Source organism: Poeciliopsis prolifica, unplaced genomic scaffold (assembly GCF_027474105.1).
Source record: "Poeciliopsis prolifica strain line A6 unplaced genomic scaffold, Auburn_PproV2 SCAFFOLD006, whole genome shotgun sequence".
Lineage (NCBI taxonomy): Eukaryota > Metazoa > Chordata > Actinopteri > Cyprinodontiformes > Poeciliidae > Poeciliopsis > Poeciliopsis prolifica.
The window spans coordinates 19,184,221-19,207,214 of NW_026562381.1; the positions used below are offsets into that span (position 1 = coordinate 19,184,221).

Sequence of the window (22,994 nt, forward strand, 5' to 3'; positions counted from 1 at the left end):
TTCGAATGCCAAATGAGACGCTTTATGAATCATTTATCACGCTGTTTGATCTCTAAGTAGAGAAAAATCTGAAAATCAGCGCAGTGTTTGTGTCTGGGCGGCTGCTGCCGTGCGACTGTTGCCACAATAATTTATTCCCCAGCTACGAGGAACCATTAGTGAAAGTTCCAGGAGACCAATTAGCATTGGAAACCCACTGGTGCTGCTGTGGTGACAAGCTCCTCCAAACCGCCAAAGAAGTGTTATAAACAAACTGGACCCCAGGAGCCTCTGCTGGGGCCCCTCCGGGGACCGGGGCCCCTTTCCAAACACCAAAACAAACCTTGGCTGAGCGTCCAGCGTGCCGCCTTAATGACGCTTCCCCCCGGCCCCGGGCGGCCGACACCGGCCGGCTAATGACTGAGAGGAGCAACACATACCTCCTCAGGGTGTGTGTGTGTGTGTGTGTGTGTGTGTGTGTGTGTGTGTGTGTGTGTGTGTGTGTGTGTTGTTGTGTGTGCATGTGTGCGTGTGCGTGTTGGAGGAGAAATAAAACAAATTACTGCTGTCACTCTGCTGGCAGAACAACCCGGCAGCAGCTCAGCTGCACTTCAGAACCCCCAGACAACATCCGGGTTGTGATGTCACATCCTGTCCTGAGGACACGACGCTCTGATCACAGGCCAGAATCCACTGGTTCTGGAAGAACCGGGCCTTGTTCGCCGCTGGCTGCAGCCTTTCCCTCCAAATCCAACACTTTCATGTCTGCAGGTGGAAAACCTGCAGGAACGATCATATTAGGGCCCTCATGGAGAAATGATTCCCTTTTCTGCAGATGTTCTCGAATCTGCGCTGAATCTCAGCAGAACTTTCATGGTTCTGATCGATGGATGACAAGGCTTTGAATTATTGATCAGCTGCAGGAATTTCCTGGCATTTAAATCTGGCTTCCTTGCCTTCGCTCCATCTGACAATAATTCCAATTAGGAGCATTAATGAATCATTAGAAGCGCAAGGACGGCTGGAGCTCCAGCTCAGGATCGATTAAACTACAACTTCTCCCATCTGCAGGTCTGATCCAGATGTTCTGCCAGCTCAGCTGTTAGCCGCATGGACTGCTAGCATCAGCCGGTCCAGCATCAGCCGGTCCAGCAGGTGGGCTGCTCACCGGATCGCTTGCTTTCACCCCTGTGTGTAACGTTTCCCTTGACTACAAATCCCATCAGGCCTTGCACTTTCTCACTTATTCTTAGCCCTAAGACTGATGAGACACATTTGTACTTGTACAAACTAATTTAAGCGCAGATCGCTTTCAGTAATTACTAACAGCAAACTTAACTAACCCTAACCACCAAATTTCTGCAATCCGTTGCCATGTTGGACATTTCCGCATTTTGGCTGCAGACATTATCTAGTGAAGATACTGTCTGTTCATTTGAATGCTAACAGTTGTTTTCTAACTGTTCTATTGTCCCTCTTACTTTAAGGTTTTATATTTAAATTCACAGTTTTTTTATTATTATTATTTATTCCAAACACCAAAAACGTGTCATGATCAATTCCACGCGCCGCCATGATATGTTATCTAACTACCTGCTAGCTTACCTGTGGCTTCCCTCCTGACTCCCGGTCTCTCTCTCTCTTTCTCACACACACACACACACACACACACACACACACACACACACACACACACACACACACACACACACACACACACACCTGGTTCAACAGGTGTGTGTCCTCCCTTCTTACCGGGCTACAGCGGATAACCAATCTGTTCCTGGTCCTCCGATCATTAGCAACAACTCGCTAATTCTCCGTCCTTCTCCTCCTGAATCTGCTCCAGCGGTCAGACTTTGTGTGGTAAACATGTCGGATACTTTTTCTGCTTGGACTCTGTGCTGTTAGTTTTTGTTCCCGCGGTTTTCTGACCCGCCGCGTCACATACCCGCTAATTTCTCTCAAACGCCGATTCTTCTTCTTCTTCTGTTTTTTAATTGGCGGATGGCAAACAACTTAAGGTGCATTTACCGCCACCTATCAGACTGGAGTGTGGTCATCAATGATCTCAGAGGGAAAATAATAATACATACTTCAATGGTATGTACCAAAGTGTAATTTCGCACCACATATACTCATATGTATATGCATGAGTGCTCATATACACACATGCATACCTACTTTAAATACGATTAAATAACCCTGCACTCTTTAAAAATCTAATTAATTTATTTCTAATAAAGATTGATTTATTTTCTAAAAGATTTATTATTCAGAATCCAATTTTTTCCCTATTTAAAATCGATTATAATTGTTTCTGTTCCTCTAAATACTTATTACATTCTAATAAAATATGTTCTACTGTTTCCATCTGATTACAATAATCACAAGTTCCTGTTTCATGTTTCCCTATTCTAAAAAGAGAACTATTAAGTCTACTATGGCCAATTCTTAACCGAGATATGACTACCTCTTCTTTCCGTCTTCCATTTATACTTTTATTAACCCCCACAAACTTTTGTATCTTATATGATTCTCTAACAGTGTCATGATTAGTCCATTGTTCCTGCCAAATCTTAATCATTTATTCTGAATGATATTTTTTCCTTCACTTTTGCTTAAAGGAAGACTTAAATTTACAGTATTTGATTTCAAAACCTGCTTAGCTAATATATCAACTTCTTCATTTCCCTCTATTCCAACATGAGCAGGAATCCAGACAAATCGAATAAAACATTTCTTATTATATATCTGAACTAATTTGTGATATATATCTAATAATAAATCTAATCTACAAGATTTGCCAGACTGAATACTTAATAATACTGCTTGACTATCTGATGCAATTATATATTTACTTTCTTCCCTAATATTATCAATCAACCATTCTAATGCTAATATTATGGCAAGTAATTCAACTGTAAACAGTGCAAGGTAATCTGTTGATCTTCTTTTAATCATGATTTTGTGATGTTGGATATTCACAGCTGCTCCTGTTCTACCACTATTTGGATCTTTTGACCCATCAGTATATATAATTTTTGTATCCTTAAAACTTCCAAAATAATTATTAACTATAACCCATTCTGGAGCCTTATCCAACTCCGATTAGCCGAAATGGCACCATTTCTTACCTGAGAGGCAGGGGATGGGCCAAAGAGGATGGATAAATTTTATTGGATGAACCTTTTGCCATGGATAAAATCAACCAGCCTCGGCTGTCCTATATATGTGCGTCAGTCTGTAGGTCAGACCGGAGTTCAAACTGAGCGCAGTGTTATTTTATGACCAGTGGTACATTGCTCCAATTTCCACGCCTTGTCATCCCTTTACCCGCATTTGGCCAGTGGTGGGTGTTAATGGAACCGGCTGGTCTTTAAAAAGGTGGTTTCTCGATTTCTTCTGACAAGAACAAACAAAACAACCGTGTTACAGGCTGCCCGCTCCAAGGCCTGTCCCCCATGACAATATGACAGAAGGGAGAGTCTAAGGGGCGCAAATAATTTAACGACAATACCACGGAAGAAGACATTTAAAAAAAGGGGCCTTCCAATCTTAAAGTAATACGGTTAAAACAATAACAGTTTTTCTGAAGTGTTTCACTCAGGTAAGGAATAATAGAAAAAACTGAAAAAAAAGATATTTTGTGTAATCATATCAAAAGAGAAAGACAATCAGGTTACACTAATTTACACCCCTGGCTAGACGGCTCCATAGCTAAGCTAATAGGGCTAGGCGGTTCCATAGCTAATCTAACAGGGCTAGGCGGTTCCATAGCTAAGCTAACAGGGCTAGGCGGTTCCATAGCTAAGCTAACAGGGCTAGGCGGTTCCATAGCTAAGCTAACAGGGCTAGGCGGTTCCATAGCTAAGCTAACAGGGCTAGGCGGTTCCATAGCTAAGCTAACAGGGCTAGGCGGTTCCATAGCTAAGCTAACAGGGCTAGGCGGTTCCATAGCTAAGCTAACAGGGCTAGGCGGTTCCATAGCTAAGCTAACAGGGCTAGGCGGTTCCATAGCTAAGCTAATAGGGCTAGGCGGTTCCATAGCTAAGCTAACAGGGGTAGGCGGTTCCATAGCTAAGCTAATAGGGCTAGGCGGTTCCATAGCTAAGCTAACAGGGCTAGGCGGTTCCATAGCTAAGCTAATAGGGCTAGGCGGTTCCATAGCTAAGCTAACAGGGCTAGGCGGTTCCATAGCTAAGCTAATAGGGCTAGGCGGTTCCATAGCTAAGCTAATAGGGCTACGCGGCTCCATAGCTAAGCTAATAGGGCTAGGCGGTTCCATAGCTAAGCTAACAGGGCTAGGCGGTTCCATAGCTAAGCTAATAGGGCTAGGCGGTTCCATAGCTAAGCTAACAGGGCTAGGCGGTTCCATAGCTAAGCTAACAGGGCTAGGCGGTTCCATAGCTAAGCTAATAGGGCTAGGCGGTTCCATAGCTAAGCTAATAGGGCTACGCGGCTCCATAGCTAAGCTAATAGGGCTAGGCGGTTCCATAGCTAAGCTAATAGGGCTAGGCGGTTCCATAGCTAAGCTAATAGGGCTAGGCGGTTCCATAGCTAAGCTAATAGGGCTAGGCGGTTCCATAGCTAAGCTAATAGGGCTACGCGGCTCCATAGCTAAGCTAATAGGGCTAGGCGGTTCCATAGCTAAGCTAATAGGGCTAGGCGGTTCCATAGCTAAGCTAATAGGGCTAGGCGGTTCCATAGCTAAGCTAATAGGGCTAGGCGGTTCCATAGCTAAGCTAATAGGGCTGTTGACGTTTTAGTTTTGATTGTGATTCTAAGATTTTTTTGTATTCATTTGTTTTTGGTGTGTTCGCATCAGACACCTGTTTGCTGTGGTTTCCACCTGTCAGCCACTGGAAAATTAGCTTTGGAGACAACAAGGTCAACTGCAGCTAAATACATAAAAACAACAATAAAAACACACCACCACGTCCATGAAGCACGCAGTACAACATCCGTCAGCACAGTTTAACAGTGACTAAAGAACATTTAGATGTCTTTGTGTTACATCTAATCGCCATGTATCTGGGAGCAGAAAGCAGGATGACGGTCAGCTCAGATCGCTTCAGCCTTCCTCGTTACTCTGGCTCTGTAGCACTACTGCTCCTATCGTTTCCTATCATGTAATGCTCTTTCTTCTGTGCTTATTTTTCAGGGTTAGGCCCTCAAACCAACAAATTAAAGTTTCAAATTTGAAACAAATGAAACAAATATTTTCATAAAAACAATGTCAACATTAAAACCCCTTCATTTCTGGTCAAATGGAAGCCCTGCTGAGCCGTAGCACAGACTGCATCTGCATTGACCTCAAAGGTCAAGCGGTTATCAATAATTGTTCCAAGATATTTATAACATTGAACAATCTGAATAAAACCTAGAGCAAGGCGGATTCTTTCTAAAATTGATTAACATTGTTTGGTTTTAGAGATGTTAATGTCCAGAAACGACCAACCAAACCGGCCAATGAAACCCTTCACCAGTACTTGGGGCCAGGGGCCTGAAATAGGGCCCCTTGGAATTAGCACAATTCTAAGGGACTCTGACCAACAGGGGGCCCTCAACAATTTTTTTTCATACAAATAAAGAAAAATGAGGCCCTGGCAATTACAAAATTAATTATATAGTGTTTTCCAAAATTTCTTCTAGCAGTGAAAGTTAAATGTTCCCCCTCCCAGACCAAAAAACACACATTAATATTTCTCCTGAAGCTCCTGGATCTGCATGAATCGGCTCCGTCCTGCTTGGCTTTACGATGTTCAGCAGCAGTTGGTAGAAAACAAGAACGACTGTGCCAGTAATAAAGTCAGGTTTTCAAAAAATAGAGAGACAGAGAGAAAAAGGTAAGAGTGACAATTTGTATCCCAGTTTTTCTCCGAGAGGCGGGTAGACTGTGAGATTATCAACCATTTAGCACAGTTAGCTTAGCTACAGACTGTTAGCTTCCATTTCACTAACATTTAATCAATGAAGGAAAGAATTTAACCACATATTCACACACTGAACTTGGACTTTTACCACTTAACTTTCCTCTGCTGAGGGAAATTAAATCTGCAGTAACTTTTATAAAAAAAATTTATTTTACATATTTGTTAAAACTGTCATTATGTTGTGGCAGTATGGTATAGAAATATAAAAATCTCTTTCCTCTGCTTTCTCCAAGAACTATCTAGAAACACCCAATCAGAAGCAGGAGAGTTTTAGTGCTGTCAATCACTATCTTATGTGGCTGCTCATCCCTATGCTCCAGCTAGCATAACCTGTTGTGAAGTCTAGTTAGCATAGCTACCAATGATGGCAGATAAACTATTTCCTGTAATGAAAACAGGAAATAGTTATCATTTCCTGATAACTATCAACACATTTAGCAGTGAGTGAATGAGGATGATTGACAGCGCCAAGCCCCTCCTCCTGGTTCAGATTGGTTGTTTTGATTGGAACGTTGCATTACTTTACCCAGCAGTAGCAGCTCAGGGAGCAGGTGGAGGAGGTTGATTGTTTTCATGTCTCATAACAAACTGTCAAACAGGGTAACCTAGACAACCTCCTTGCTAACTGTATGTCGACTGTTGGGTGTAAAATTCAAGAGCAGTAAATATTGTGCTAGTTATTAGTATTGAACCAAAGAAAGCAAGACAGTTGCAGGCCTTTAAAACTGTGATGCTTTTGATGAGTCAGATAGACTCAAAATATTGCGACAGTGGCTGGTCAGGGGGGCCAATCTATCATTTTTTCATGGGGCCCAAGATTTCTGGTGGCGCCCCTGCTTGGTGCTGTTCCAGATGTAGATGCAGGACAACACAGCTCATGTGTTGACACGTCTCTCTGCTCACCTGGCCGCCGGTTCTTACCTGCACATGATCTCGTGGGTGAGGAGGACGCGGCACATCTCTGGGTTCTTGTCCTGACCTTCGTACAGGATCGGCTGCAGAGACACAAGCGGGAGACGCGGGTCACTTCTGACATGAAGAACGTTTTTCTAACGCTCTGCCAGTTTAATCTGGGAATAAACCAATTTACTGGAACAGAGAAGAGTCCTGACTCAACAGCTGTCCAGACCAGATGTCCCACCCCGTCCTCAGGGGACAGAGTCCAGTCCTGCAGGTTTTAGATTCCCCTGCTGGAAACGGCATCTGTCCTCTTTAGGACTCGTCTCCTTTAGGTCTCGTCTCCTTTAGGTCTCGTCTCCTTTAGGACTTGTCCTCTTTAGGTCTCGTCTCCTTTAGGTCTCGTCTCCTTTAGGACTCGTCTCCTTTAGGACTCGTCTCCTTTAGGTCTCGTCTCCTTTAGGTCTCGTCTCCTTTAGGACTTGTCCTCTTTAGGTCTCGTCTCCTTTAGGTCTCGTCTCCTTTAGGTCTCGTCTCCTTTAGGACTTGTCCTCTTTAGGTCTCGTCTCCTTTAGGTCTCGTCTCCTTTAGGTCTCGTCTCCTTTAGGACTTGTCCTCTTTAGGTCTCGTCTCCTTTAGGTCTCGTCTCCTTTAGGACTTGTCCTCTTTAGGTCTCGTCTCCTTTAGGTCTCGTCTCCTTTAGGACTTGTCCTCTTTAGGTCTCGTCTCCTTTAGGTCTCGTCTCCTTTAGGACTTGTCCTCTTTAGGTCTCGTCTCCTTCAGGTCTCGTCTCCTTTAGGTCTCGTCTCCTTTAGGACTTGTCCTCTTTAGGTCTCGTCTCCTTTAGGTCTCGTCTCCTTTAGGACTTGTCCTCTTTAGGTCTCGTCTCCTTTAGGTCTCGTCTCCTTTAGGACTTGTCCTCTTTAGGACTCGTCTCCTTCAGGTCTCATCTCCTTTAGGACTCGTCCTCTTTAGGACTCGTCTCCTTTAGGACTCGTCTCCTTTAGGACTCGTCCTCTTTAGGACTCGTCTCCTTTAGGACTCGTCTCCTTTAGGTCTCGTCTCCTTTAGGTCTCGTCTCCTTTAGGACTTGTCCTCTTTAGGTCTCGTCTCCTTTAGGTCTCGTCTCCTTTAGGACTCGTCCTCTTTAGGACTCGTCTCCTTTAGGACTCGTCTCCTTTAGGTCTCGTCTCCTTTAGGACTCGTCCTCTTTAGGACTCGTCTCCTTTAGGTCTCGTCTCCTTTAGGACTCGTCCTCTTTAGGACTCGTCTCCTTTAGGACTCGTCTCCTTTAGGACTCGTCCTCTTTAGGACTCGTCTCCTTTAGGACTCGTCTCCTTTAGGTCTCGTCTCCTTTAGGTCTCGTCTCCTTTAGGACTTGTCCTCTTTAGGTCTCGTCTCCTTTAGGTCTCGTCTCCTTTAGGACTCGTCCTCTTTAGGACTCGTCTCCTTTAGGACTCGTCTCCTTTAGGTCTCGTCTCCTTTAGGACTCGTCCTCTTTAGGACTCGTCTCCTTTAGGTCTCGTCTCCTTTAGGACTCGTCCTCTTTAGGACTCGTCTCCTTTAGGACTCGTCTCCTTTAGGTCTCGTCTCCTTTAGGTCTCGTCTCCTTTAGGACTTGTCCTCTTTAGGTCTCGTCTCCTTTAGGTCTCGTCTCCTTTAGGACTCGTCTCCTTTAGGACTCGTCTCCTTTAGGTCTCGTCTCCTTTAGGACTCGTCTCCTTTAGGACTCGTCTCCTTTAGGACTCGTCTCCTTTAGGACTCGTCTCCTTTAGGTCTCGTCTCCTTTAGGACTCGTCTCCTTTAGGTCTCGTCTCCTTTAGGACTTGTCCTCTTTAGGTCTCGTCTCCTTTAGGTCTCGTCTCCTTTAGGACTTGTCCTCTTTAGGTCTCGTCTCCTTTAGGTCTCGTCTCCTTTAGGACTTGTCCTCTTTAGGACTCGTCTCCTTTAGGACTCGTCTCCTTTAGGACTCGTCTCCTTTAGGACTCGTCTCCTTTAGGTCTCGTCTCCTTTAGGACTCGTCTCCTTTAGGTCTCGTCTCCTTTAGGTCTCGTCTCCTTTAGGTCTCGTCTCCTTTAGGTCTCGTCTCCTTTAGGACTTGTCCTCTTTAGGTCTCGTCTCCTTTAGGACTCGTCTCCTTTAGGACTCGTCTCCTTTAGGTCTCGTCTCCTTTAGGTCTCGTCTCCTTTAGGACTTGTCCTCTTTAGGTCTCGTCTCCTTTAGGACTCGTCTCCTTTAGGACTCGTCTCCTTTAGGACTCGTCTCCTTTAGGACTTGTCCTCTTTAGGTCTCGTCTCCTTTAGGTCTCGTCTCCTTTAGGACTTGTCCTCTTTAGGTCTCGTCTCCTTTAGGTCTCGTCTCCTTTAGGACTTGTCCTCTTTAGGTCTCGTCTCCTTTAGGTCTCGTCTCCTTTAGGACTCGTCTCCTTTAGGACTCGTCTCCTTTAGGTCTCGTCTCCTTTAGGTCTCGTCTCCTTTAGGACTTGTCCTCTTTAGGTCTCGTCTCCTTTAGGACTCGTCTCCTTTAGGACTCGTCTCCTTTAGGACTCGTCTCCTTTAGGACTTGTCCTCTTTAGGTCTCGTCTCCTTTAGGTCTCGTCTCCTTTAGGACTTGTCCTCTTTAGGTCTCGTCTCCTTTAGGTCTCGTCTCCTTTAGGTCTCGTCTCCTTTAGGACTCGTCTCCTTTAGGACTTGTCCTCTTTAGGTCTCGTCTCCTTTAGGTCTCGTCTCCTTTAGGTCTCGTCTCCTTTAGGTCTCGTCTCCTTTAGGACTCGTCCTCTTTAGGACTCGTCTCCTTTAGGTCTCGTCTCCTTTAGGACTTGTCCTCTTTAGGTCTCGTCTCCTTTAGGTCTCGTCTCCTGGACCGATTTGCTGGAACCACCAATGAACTGAAGTTGTAAACGTTTGTTCTGGAGCATCATGCGGTTTGGTGCTTTGCTCAGAGGCTGAAATCAAATCTGCAACCTTCTGGTCACAAGATGGCTGCGCTACCCACAGAACCAGAACCACAATTCTTATCAGCTGATTCGGACGGATCCCCCAGCCCTCGCTCATTCTTCCCAGAATTCCCTGTCAGATTGGGAACCTGTGTGTGTGTTACCACAATGGCTGTAAATGTTCTCCACTAAGATCCTGGGTGTGTGTTTTCCTGCTCTGACCTCCCACTACCTCATCCACCGTTACGTTGGAAACAAACCTCTCACACACACACACACACACACACACACACACCCCTGGGAACGACACTTTTAGCATCACGACTAGTTGAGCGTTATTGATCCTGCTCTGTTGCTCTGGACCGGAGCAGACGGCATGCGGCTGCATCAGGAGCTGCGTTGGTGGGAACACCTTGATGCTCCTTAGCAGCTTCATCATAACGTCTGCCGTTGGCGGTACTGATAGTTAACAGAAGCTACGCTAGTCTAAAAGAGCATCTCTTGGCTACTAAACATGAAGCAGCTACGGTAAAGGTCAGCATTTATGTTCATCACTAGAAGAAAGGATGGACAAGACGGTCCAGAACGTCTCACTGAGTTGGTGACCAATTCTGGACCTTGGAGGTGCTGATGGCCCATGTGAACCCAGACTCTGTGTCCAAGCAGCACCGAGTGCCTTTACAGAGTTTGGATCATTGCTGTATTTCACATTTCTGCTTTATTTCATGGTAAATGAAAAAATCTGAGTTTTCTGCCAGTAAGGACAAAATCTGAGGAACGTCAACCAACGGGGAGGGAGTCTTCTCCAGGAGGTGAAGGTGGGAGCAAAGTGTGTGTTTGTCACTGTGGGGTGTGAGGGTGTGTGTCAGGATTCTTGTCTCCAGCGTGTCGTCACTGTGCCACATTAGTGATTATTGATCGGCTGGAGCGGCTCGGTTCATCGATCCGTGACATGCAGACAGAGCCAAGCCGGCGGTGTGTGTGTGTGTGTGTGTGTGTGTGTGTTGGTTTTGTTGGTGTGTGTGTGTGTGTGTGTTGGTTTTGTTGTTGTGTGTGTGTGTGTGTGTGTGTGTGTGTGTGTTGGTTTTGTTGGTGTGTGTGTGTGTGTGTTGGTTTTGTTGGTGTGTGTGTTGGTTTTGTTGGTGTGTGTGTGTGTGTGTGTGTTGGTTTTGTTGGTGTGTGTGTGTGTGTGTGTGTGTGTGTGTGTTGGTTTTGTTGGTGTGTGTGTGTGTGTGTGTGTGTGTGTGTTGGTTTTGTTGTGTGTGTGTGTGTGTGTGTGTGTGTGTGTGTGTGTGTGTGTGTGTGTGTGGTTTTGTTGGTGTGTGTGTGTGTGTGTGTGTGTGTGTGTTGGTTTTGTTGGTGTGTGTGTGTGTGTGTGTGTGTGTGTGTGTGTTGATTTTGTTGGTGTGTGTGTGTGTGTGTGTGTTGGTTTTGTTGGTGTGTGTGTGGTGTGTGTGTGTGTGTTGGTTTTGTTGGTGTGTGTGTGTGTGTGTGTGTGTGTGTGTGTGTTGGTTTTGTTGGTGTATGTGTGTGTGTGTGTGTGTGTGTGTGTGTGTGTTGGTTTTGTTGGTGTGTGTGTGTGTGTGTGTTGGTTTTGTTGGTGTGTGTGTGTGTGTGTGTGTGTGTGTGTTGGTTTTGTTGGTGTGTGTGTGTGTGTGTGTGTGTGTGTGTGTGTGTGTGTGTTGGTTTTGTTGGTGTGTGTGTGTGTGTGTGTGTGTGTGTGGTGTTGGTTTTGTTGGTGTGTGTGTGTGTGTGTGTTGGTTTTGTTGGTGTGTGTGTGTGTGTGTTGGTTTTGTTGGTGTGTGTGTGTGTGTGTGTGGTGTGTGTGTGTGTTGGTTTTGTTGGTGTGTGTGTGTGTTGGTTTTGTTAGTGTGTGTGTGTGTGTGTGTGTGTGTGTGTGTGTGTGTGTGTTTTGTCGGGATTAGTTTCTGCCCCCACGGTCAATCAGCCAATCAACAGTTGACTTGTCGGGTCGCCGGCCAATGGGACGCAGCTCTTTGGTTTTGTTGGGCCTGATTAGAAAATAGTTTAAAACTTAGAAATTTAGTCCTTCCTTCGTACCTGATTACTTTTACCAGTTACTATTTACAATGTTTTTTTTCAATTGTACGTGTGAAATTGTGAGGATGGGTATTTCTGTGTGTTTTTGGTTATGTCAGTCTCTGCATCTGCATGTCGTCCTTTATGGATCCATTTTGTCTCATTCCATGGATTATTTCATGTGTTTATGTGTCGGATCCTTGTCGTGTCGTTGCCTTGTCAACTTTTCCACCCTCCCCGTGTTTGAGTTTCGAGCTTCAGGGCTCACCTGTGCTGCCTGGACTTTTGTACTCTTTGGTGATCTTCATTAAATCATCAAACTCAGTTGCTGCCTCTACCTCTCTGCTTTTGGGTCCACACCTCTGAAACTGCAAATCATGACAGAAATATTATTTTCTATCAAAGTGGAGATTCTTTACCGAATGAAGAACCAGGACCAATAAACCATGATTGGTCTGACTTTACAGAACCAGTTCTGTAAAGTCAGACTTTATGTTGCAACACAATATTTTCTATCTGCTAAGTTTGGAGGCAACATTAATAAATAGCAAACTGTAGATATTACTACTAAAAGCACTTAGTTCTAATATGTAAACGTCACGATTGTATTGTCTGTTTCTTTTCTTTTATAATAGATTTATTTGTACAAATTTTTTATTTAAAACAGAACATGCAAAAATTATGTTATTTCATTTTCACAAATGAAACAAATCTGTCATAATGATTCATTTGATCCAACCCAAAGGCAGATACAGTTAATATGAATAGTAATTAATTAACATGAAAAATGATAAACATAAAGTCGCAGGAGGCTAAATATTGACAGGCCGCAGCGATCGGCCGACAGGTGAGAGAGGCACAGTGGGCGAGGGAGAGGAAACATTAACCATAGAATTGGAAAATCTAACAAGACAAAAATATAAGGACAACATAAATAAGAAGCATAAACTAGGTTGATCTGATCAAAATGATTTATCACTTATTCAAGATAATAAACTATTCAAGATAATAGTTTATCATTCTAAATGGAAAAAAACAGAAGCACCGAAGATCCTGACAGATTCAGGCGATCAAACAGTTCCATTTTTTATCAAAGGGTTTTTACTCCGACTGAGATTTCACTTCAGCTGAATGAAAATGGTGGAACGCAGCAGGTCATGAGGCGTTCAGGCTCCGCTCTCTGTGAAATACATTCACTTTCTGGAAGATAGTCCACATATCAGCACATGAAGCTGGCTTCTTTTAAAAAGTGTGGGCTCTGAGGAGAGGCTGACGCCCGATTGGAGGAGCAGATGGACACATGAAACGTCACAAACTCACTTCAGGAAAACCTCAGCAAAGTTTGTTTTTCTGGATTTTGTCCAGATGAATTGTGACGTTAATCACTAAAGCTTGTTTGGAAACGTTCATAGAGTTTGGGTTGAGGGTAACTGAGCCATCGTTAAGCTGCTGAAGCATAAAAATGAAGGAAGAGCAACTGATGGAGGCTGGAGGTCGGACTGACTGGAAACATTTTCTATTGGCAGTGAAGACGAGGAGGAAGAGGAGGAAGAGGAGGAAGAGGAGGAAGAGAAAAAGTTGTTCACAGGTTGAAATCCCACTAGGGCTTCTGAGTGAAAACGGGAAAAATGGGAAAACCTGCAGGACCATGTTACATCGACTGGAAAGGAAAACGCATCAGAGCTGCAGGAGAAGAGGAGGATGAAGAGCGGAATTGCTCTGAATCCTGCAGACGTGAAACAAACCAAAACCTGAGCAAAAACATCATCCTCCAAACAAGACGGGTTTTATTAGTTCAATATACATAAAAAAACGAGCCAGTTAAAATTACAGTTGGATGGAAATTAAAGTTAAACCCATTCAGGTTCTGCTATGACTGACTGAGATGAGAATTGATTCTGTGCAGATGAAGTGAACGTGGTAAAAGCTGCCAGGTGAGTCTGTCCAGAGGCTCAGAACTAAACATTTCAGCAGCTGAACCAGAAAAACATCCTGAAGAAAACAACAAACGTACATTTAGTCAAAAACCAACATCAAAATCATCCCCAAGATTGTTGGTTGGTGCTCCAGTCATAATGGCCAGCTGTGCTAGCATGGTGTGTTAGCCAGCTGTGCTAGCATGGTGTACTAGCCGGCTGTGCTAGCATGGTGTGTTAGCCGGCTGTGCTAGCATGGTGTGTTAGCCAGCTGTGCTAGCATGGTGTGTTAGCCAGCTGTGCTAGCATGGTGTGTTAGCCAGCTGTGCTAGCATGGTGTGCTAGCCGGCTGTCTCACCTGTTTGGTCATGGAGTCGATGAGGCGGACGTAAAGATCCTGTTCGGTTCGGATTCCTGAAAACACAAAAACCAAAAACAGATAAATGAAACCAAACGCTCTGGGAGTCGACACAGCATGAACACATGAATACGTGATGAATCCGCATGTCCTACAACAAACTGAGTCCTAATAACATTTTGTAACAAAATACTACAACAATTTGCAAGGTGCTGTGTTGTTGTTGTGTTGCTGTGTTGTGTTGCTGTGTTGTTGTTGTGCTGTGTTGTGTTGCTGTGTTGTTGTGTTGCTGTGTTGTGTTGCTGTGTTGTTGTGTTGCTGTGTTGTTGTTGTGTTGCTGTGTTGTTGTTGTGTTGCTGTGTTGTGTTGCTGTGTTGTTGTTGTGTTGCTGTGTTGTTGTTGTGTTGCTGTGTTGTGTTGCTGTGTTGTTGTTGTGTTGCTGTGTTGTGTTGCTGTGTGTTGCCCTCTCTCCCCTGCAGCATCGCTGATGCTGCAGCATCAGCGATGCTGCAGCATCGGGTTCATCATTATTTCTAGCGGCCGCCTCTCCGTTGTTCTCCCCCCCGTTGCCTCCACCAGATCGCGGAATCTTCGCTCTCAGACAAATTAAATATCAATCAGGATTGCTTGTGTTTTATTAGCGATGCATCGGGGCGTAAATGTGACACAAACGCGACATGGGGCGGAAGAGGAAAATTGCCGGCAACACCTGTTAGCGGCGCGGCGCCTCTAATTGTACTGGAAGAAATGGGTTTGCGCTGCCTCGTAGTTCGGGCCGTTTCTTCTTCTCTGCTTTCTAATTGACATGATTCACTCCTCGCTCTGCAGCCTAAATGGCGTCTATCCATCCCGGTTGCAGATGAGGTCAATTACCTCCGTACCACGCTAATCCGCCGCTGCGTATTACGGGGATTTATTGGCCTGAGGAGGAAAACGCTCCTTTACGTCCCACTTTATGCGGGTCTTCTGCGGGGGTCTGGACCCGGCCGGCGCGGGCCGAGCCGAGTGTTTCCAATCAGCCCGGGAACCCCGCCACCGCGCCACGGACGGACCGGACCGCTCCGCTCCGTCACACATTCCAGATGTCTGCAGCTTATAATGAGAAACTTTTTCCAGACTTTATACTGCACAGCTGAGGTGACCTTTAATACGCATCTTAAATCATGTGAGTCGCACTGCCTCACCTGGGAAAACGGCAATCATTAACTCGACTTCATCAATCCATGCTGCAAATCTCAGCTGCTCAAAAAGGCTGAATTGGGCTTAATGGGTTCAGCCAGAAGGTTCAGTTTGTTCAGCAGAAACCAAAGATAAAAACCCGTCTGAGGTTCTTTCAGGAATCTGCAGTTTGTAGAAACCTGAGGTCAGACAGAAACCAGGAGAACCAGCCGCCGGTCGACAGAGGAACCGCCAGCATCCCTCCAACTGCTCTGATGATCTGACTGGATCAAAACCAACCCATCAGAACTTTCCTGATGGGTTGGGTCACCAGCTCATAGAAAAGTCTTCAAACATGTTCACAACACGGAAGAGCTTAGACCTCACAACAAAGCCAGTTGGTTGTGGTTTTGGACATCCAGAGGGACGGTGGGAGACACCTGGACTGACAGGGTCAGAGTTTGACCTCGGCACAGAGGCCCCAGTCCTCGACTCCGCCATCGCGGGTTCGAGTCCTGGCCTGTTGACTTTTGCCTCAGGTTTTCCCCTCAACCCCTTCCAGTCAAAGTAAGACCATTAAAGCCAGAAATCCTGAAAAATCATCTGATGCGTTGAACCTCCTGTGGTCTTCGTGTTTCGCTCAGGAGCAGGAAGGCAGACGTCACGTCAGACAGCCGAGAAGAGAGTGATTGTCCCGTCAGCAGGGGCGCTGCATGGGGGGACATGTTTGGACAAGGGCTCCTGACCAATAGGGCCCCACAAAATAGTGTTGGTTGGAAAAATTTTGAAAAAATGGGGTCCTGTCAATTACATAATTAATCATATTGTGTTTTCTAAAATTTCTTTCAGCAGTACAAGTTAAATGTTCCCCCTCCCAGACCAAAACATATTTCTCCTGAAGCTCCCGGATCTGCAGGAAACGTCTCTGTCCTGCTTGACCATGTTCAGCAGCAGTTGGTAGAAAACGACAACAGTGGCTGTTAGTGTGCCGTGTTTATAACCTACATAACCCAAACCCAACATACAGGCTTTCAATATATATATATATATATATATATATATAATATATATATATATATATATATATATATATATATATATATATATATATATATATATATATATATATATATATATTTGGTTCTGGTTCTGGTTATATATATATATATATATATATATATATATATATATATATATATATATATATATATATATATATATATATATAGAGTCCAGTCCAGAATATGGACTGGAAACCCCGAGATCAAAGGTGGTGGAGAACGCCAGAGCTAAGATCCTGTGGGACTTCCAGATCCAGACAGACAAAATGGTAATGGCGAACCAACCAGACATTGTCGTAGTGGATAAACATCAGAGGAAAGCCGTTGTGGTTGATGTAGCAATACCAAGCGATTGCAACATCAGGAAAAAGGAGAAACTAGAGAAATACCAGGGCCTCAGGGAGGAACTGGAGAGGGCCTGGAAGGTGAAGACCACAGTGGTGCCTGTGGTCATCGGGGCCCTCGGGGCAGTAACCCCCAAACTGGAGCAGTGGCTACAACAGATCCCAGGAACAACATCAGACATCTCAGTCCAGAAATGTGCAGCAGTCCTTGGCACAGCCAAGATACTGCAGGACCCTCAAGCTCCCAGGCCTCTGGTAGAGGATATATAGATCTATATATATATATCTATATATCCTCTGGTAGAGGACCCGAGCTCAGAGGATAAGAACCACCCGCGGTGGGTGAGGCCAGACAGAAACCAGGAGAAACCTGCAGTCTGTAGAAATCTGAGGATTGCTTTATTTATTCCCTTTATTTTTTACTCAAAAAAATAAAGGGAACACTCAAACAACACAATGTAACTCCAAGTAAATCAAACTTCTGTGAAATCAAACCATATCATACCTACTCTAACCCTAATCTTTTGACAGTGTAATAAAACTGAATGAAAATGTTTAAGGGAAAATATCAATCAAACAGTTATAATAATCTGTGACCTGCTACAGTTAAGACTAACAACAACATTTTAAGTTTTGACAATTGAAGCCTATTATGACATATTTATGACAAAAGATGATTCATTGTTAATGTCAAGTTGTCATAAAGACATTTTGAATAAATGCATTAAAAGTGTCATTATTTACTGAATGACACTTTATGACAACAATCATAAATATTAATGAAAACTTATTCATAAACATGAATAAGTTCCCAAAAACTGAGATTCAGAACGACATCCTGTTATTCCAGGAAGTTATTGCTGTGGTGCTTCATGCAGACGGTGAGTTTCAACACAAACTGACATCTGAAACAGTCAGAGTGGATTTCCACAGCAGAACCCGACCAGAACCACCATCCATGAAGACTTGACTTAACAGAGAAATTCAGAAAAATATACAGGTCCACAGAACCAGAACCAAAGCTTGATTAAAACGATTCACTCGTTCTGGACCCGGTTCCGGCTGGTTCTGCTGGACTTACCGTTGCTGTAGAGCAGCTGGAGGCGGTAGTGGATCCCGTTGTTGGTCTTTTCTCCGTTATATTCCTGCCAAACAGAAGCAGAATTCCTGCTGTAAATATCTGACACCAAGTCTGCACCATGTCAGGGTCTGGGTTCAGGGTCAAGGGTCAAGGTCATGGTTACTGATCAGATGAGTGACACTGAGGAATCAGCTCTTATGGAAACCATGTTCTCTGAGATTTGGCAAAATTGATGTAATGGAGCCTGCAGGAATTCCTGCAGTGGGAAAAACGTGCTTCAGACGACCGATCTGACGAGAACCTGGAAAAATGAATTAACGGAGTCGATGTTGGGACTCCCTTCATGCAGCCTGGACCAGTTTCTGTCCCTCAGATCCGGTGGGAGCTGGTTCATCAGATGAAGCAACATCGACAGAGTTGGATATATTTGGATACTGCTGTCCTTTCCCTGCCTTCCTGACCTTCTGCTCTCCTTCGTCACAACATTTATTCCCCGTTTTATTTCTCTCCTCTGGCGTCAGAGCCTCACCGCTCGGCCGTGCGGTGCCAAGCGTGCCTGTGAGCGTTGGCCCAGTCCCATCGCGTTGGGCCGAGAGACTAGAGGTCAAACCCGAGGTGAGCGAGTGGGCGGACAAAGTCGGTGCCAGCTGGCGGAAGATCAGAGAACAAACAGCTCGACCCTCCCTGGATGTTACGGTGACTTGTTTCACTGAGAGGCAGCAGAGAAACGTTCACACTGATGGGAAAACGTCAAGATTCCTTTACAGTTAGGAAAACTGAAGGTTGCACCAATCGGCCAGGAAAATCCAGTGTAGGGTCGGTTTCGTCTAAATGGTCCTGATGCAGCTCCTCACAGACTCCTCTGCAGGTCTGCTGGGCTTTCTGCCTCAAAATGTCACAAGTTCTGGAAGTTTTGGGCCCTTCAAAACATTTCAGCAGAAGCCAAGTAACATCATCCTGCTGCATTCAGGAACACGGAGCTGGACCTAGAGCTCCTGAAATAACCTGAATGTTTGACCCAAAGACTCACACCGGCCTCACCAGCTCACCTTCATCCCCAAACCCCGGGGATCCAGGGAACGCGTATGAGTAATATAGAGGCATGGTGGACCCGGGTCAATCATAACCTGGGTCCTGGGGAACAGCAGAAGTTGCCAGATAATGTTCAGAAATGCAGCATGAAGTCCAATCAGTGAATCTGAAGTTACCTTGTCTTTCTCCACAAAGTCTATGTAGGAGGTCCGCTCAATCTCCACAGGCTGGCCCTGCCGGTCGTACAGCGCCAGCACAAAGTGGAAGAAGTTGGACTTTCTCAGGTTGGAGGGAGGCTGCTTCTCAAAGTGGGCCCGGGCCAGTCCAACGCCGCTGAAACACACAACAACAGTCTGAGGGTCTCATCAAACATGGCAGACCTGCAGCTAGAATCAGTAGCTCTCTGGGTTTCATCCTGGGTTCAGGTCTGACAAATCTGCAGGTTTAATTCAACAGAGCACAAGGTCTGGTTCTGGATGCGTCCTGCTTCGACGCGCCGTGAATGGATCACCGAGTTTTCTAGAACATGCAGGACGGCCGACTGCCTGGAGAAAACTAGGACTCATCTTCATCATGACGACTCTGACGCTCATCTCATTTTCACTTTGACATCAGCAAACGTGTCTCTACATGAAGTCGGCTAATTGTGAAATTATGTGTGATTCTACATGAAAACTCTGAGAAACACAAAGAAAACATTCATCACAGGCGATAAGGGGGATTTAGTTAGGAGAGACTGTAGATCCAACAGAGACTTTGTTTATTATTACTGGATCTGGTCCAATTAAATGACATCAAGTCAGGTAATGTTGTCTTTTCTGACGCTCCTGAACGCACCTGGAACAGACAGTCGCTGAACCAACTTTGGGCCAATCAGAGCAGAGCTTGCTGTTTTAAAGTCACAGAGATTTTTACAGTGAAAAAGTTGAATTTAATCTCAAGAAACCAAACAGATTTTTTACAGATTCACACTTAGTTCAAAAATGAGAGAAGAAACAGAACATTTATCAATTTTACAAAAATTCAACTGATGCAAAAATCAGCATCTGAAAAAAATGTAAATCTGAAAATTAAACTCCGTAAGCAAATATTTCTCTTCTTATTAATGATGTAAAAATCACAGGGGTCAGAGGTCATTACTGCAGTGATTTAAAGCCTGTGTAAAATGAGCTTCAGGTCGATGTTCCCACAGGACGTGACCTCTGACCTTCACTGGCAGGAACTCAGAACCAACAGGGGAAAACAGCAGCTAAATATTTTCACATCAATCTCATTTCCTAAAACACTTCATGATCAATAAAACGCCAGATCACGGAGAAATATTTATTCATGCTGTGGGTTTGTTTTCAGAAAGTTGCCGGCCGGTTCTCCGTTGCCTCCCGGCTCGGGGGCGTTTTCCCCAGACGGCAGATTAATACAGCCCTGACCTTTCTGAGCCTCCATTACTGATGCTTAATGCCTCATTTGCAGGCCGGTTTGTCGAGAGCGAATTCTCCCGACTCCCAGCGTTCGGCCCGCCGGACACGGAGTGGAGAGGCTGCGGAGGAACTCCAGGCGGAGCGGCGCTCAGGTGTGTTTGGCCCTTTTAGTGGAGCCTCGCTGGGAATAAGAGCCGCTGAGTGTCGAGATAAAAATAACAGCAGCAGAAAGACGGCGGCCATGACTTCAACACTTTGGCCATCAAATGAAATCAATGTGTTCCTGTGTGAAAAAGCAGCTTCACACCTGTCTGCCAGTACAACCAGCAGCCACACTGGAAACAATGGGAGCAATACATCCTTAAACATCTGGGAGGAAATTGGCTCTGCTGCAATCATAAATCATGACGGTTATTTCTATAAAATATGCTGAAGCAGGTCTCAGGTAAATCTGAACGGTTCCTGTTTATTATTCTGCTGAGGAGAAAAAAACGCTTCAGTGACACTAAAGTTCAAGTTTGACAATAAATCCAGGTTTTTATCATTTCTTTAAGATTTATTATGAAATGAAATGATCAGACTTATTACTTATTAATAAATAAGTCTATGTATGAGAACATCCAGATCAGATAATTAGTGAGGAAGAGACCAATATTAAAAATAATAACTTATTATTATTAGGCAGAGAACAGCAGATGTTGTTCCTGCTTCACTGACACATTTAGCTAAATTTCTTCTTTTTCATCTTTTATAAACGGCCCACACTCACAAATGTTTCTCTGCAGCGCAGACTTGTCCCAACATGGCTGCAGTTCAGTTCAGGTGAAGCTTCAGGCGACTGATGATAAATCATCCCGTGATTTATCATCAGTCGCCAGGAATCAACGTTGATGACGAATCCAGATTTTCAGGGACAACAGGAAGATCGTCACTGTGCGACACGTTGAGGTTACAGGAGAACCACCCGGTTCTGATCAGGGTCATCAGAATCCTGAGAACGGATCAGAAATAACAACTAAGGCAGTTCATCGTTTCCTGACCGGTTCCTTTGATCCTCCATCAAGCTGGTCCAATCTGACACCAGAACCAAAGGAGACCAGAGGAAACGAGCCGACCCAGTCCGGCATCAAACCTCAACCCTGCTCCCGTCAGACCCGGCTTCAGAGCCGGTCCAGTAGAACTCAGCTGGGCCCAAACAAGGCTCAGTCTGAAGAAAACCAGCATAGCATCTGGTCAAGATCACTTCTTCTGACCAGCAGAGGGCGACAGTGGAGAGGAAGAACTCCCCTTTAACATGAGGAAAGCTCCAGCAGAACCAGAACCACAACCAGGCTCAGTTAGGAGTAAACATGTCACTATGTAGGTCACATGGTGGTTCTGACCCATTCTCAGATTACGGATGTCTCAGTTTTTCTTCTCAGGATTTCCAGGGATCCCTGACAGATCATCGTTTTCTCTGCTGATCCTGAGAGAAATCTAGTGAATGTCCAGATCAGACGGAACTTCCTGAAGGACCGGTGCGGACGTGTCCACAGTCAGTCTGTCCTGAAGGGTTCAGTCCCCACCGATATTCCCTGAACCTTTTTCTTCATCTTCCTGCATCGATGTAACTCGGCAGCAGCTGCACGCTGTGCAATAACAGGCAGGTAATGCTTTTAAAATCTCTTGTAAAACGTAAACGTTGCTCCGCTCAGCGACTTTGTGGATTGGACATGATGTGACTTACTGTGCTGGCTGAGCGTAACACATATGCATTTTATTTTTGTGGAAGTCAAAGACAGCGACTTCCACCATGACGCCATGGTGAATTCAAACGTCACCATGACGCCGTGATCGAAGCACAAAAACCTAACCCTGAGCCATCTCTTCCAAGTGGTCCAAGATCACTGGACCCACGACAAAACTGGAAACCAGAAGACTTTTCCCAATCTTATCCAAACTTGCAATTAAATTTCTATATACACCGTCATCCTCAGTGTCCAATAAGAAAGAGTGTTCTCAAAAACAGGAGAAATGGGTTGTAAATGGCCGCCGTGCCGTGCCGTGCCGTGCCGGGCCGTGCCGTGTCGTGCCGTGCCGTGCCGTGCCGTGCCGGGCCGTGCCGGGCCGTGCCGTGCCGTGCCGTGCCGTGCCGGGCCGTGCCGTGCCGGGCCGTGCCGGGACGGCGGCCTGCCGGTCTCTAACCTGCTGGTTGGAAGTCGAGTTCTAAAGAAATTAGCTGTCAATCAACTGAAGTCTGAAGCCTGGTTTTACATCCGATCACAGTCACACCTGCACCAGAGACTTCAACCACCATGGATGGAAAATGGACCAGAACAAGCCTTCAGTTCTGGTACCACTGGACTGACTGGCTTTTCAAACTGTTCACCAACTAGAGCAGAACAGAAAAATGGCAGCTGGTCCAGCAGCCGACTAACAGGCTCCTTACAGAAACTTGAACAACCATCAGAACCAGATCTTTGGTCTCATGAATGGAAGATGGAACATCTGGTGAAATCTGAAAATGGCCGACAGACGTCTCTGTGAACCGAAGCAGCTGCAGCAGAACGTCAAAGTATTCAGCAGAGACTCAAAAACTTATGCAGACCTGATTTCTACTTTCAACAAATTTGCAAAACACTGAAAATCTTTTTCACATTGTCATAAAGTTTTTGTGTAAAAAGGGGTTAATGTGCTCCAGATAGATTATGAATCAATTATTTTTCTCTCCTATCAGTGGTACAAGGATTCAAATGAAGTCCAGCCACTGAGGCTGAGCAGCTTCATTGGCTCTAGGGGGCAAAGGTCACCATGCCAGGAGAGGAACCTGTGGTTAACGCCTCAGTCAAGCCACAGCAGC

General features: G+C 45.1%; 1 pseudogene; it reads right to left on the bottom strand.

Annotated features, from left to right (window-relative positions):
- The window catches only part of LOC129360470 (transcription factor COE3-like), a 102,640-nt pseudogene that overhangs the window by 70,928 nt on the left and 8,718 nt on the right, over positions 1-22,994 (bottom strand).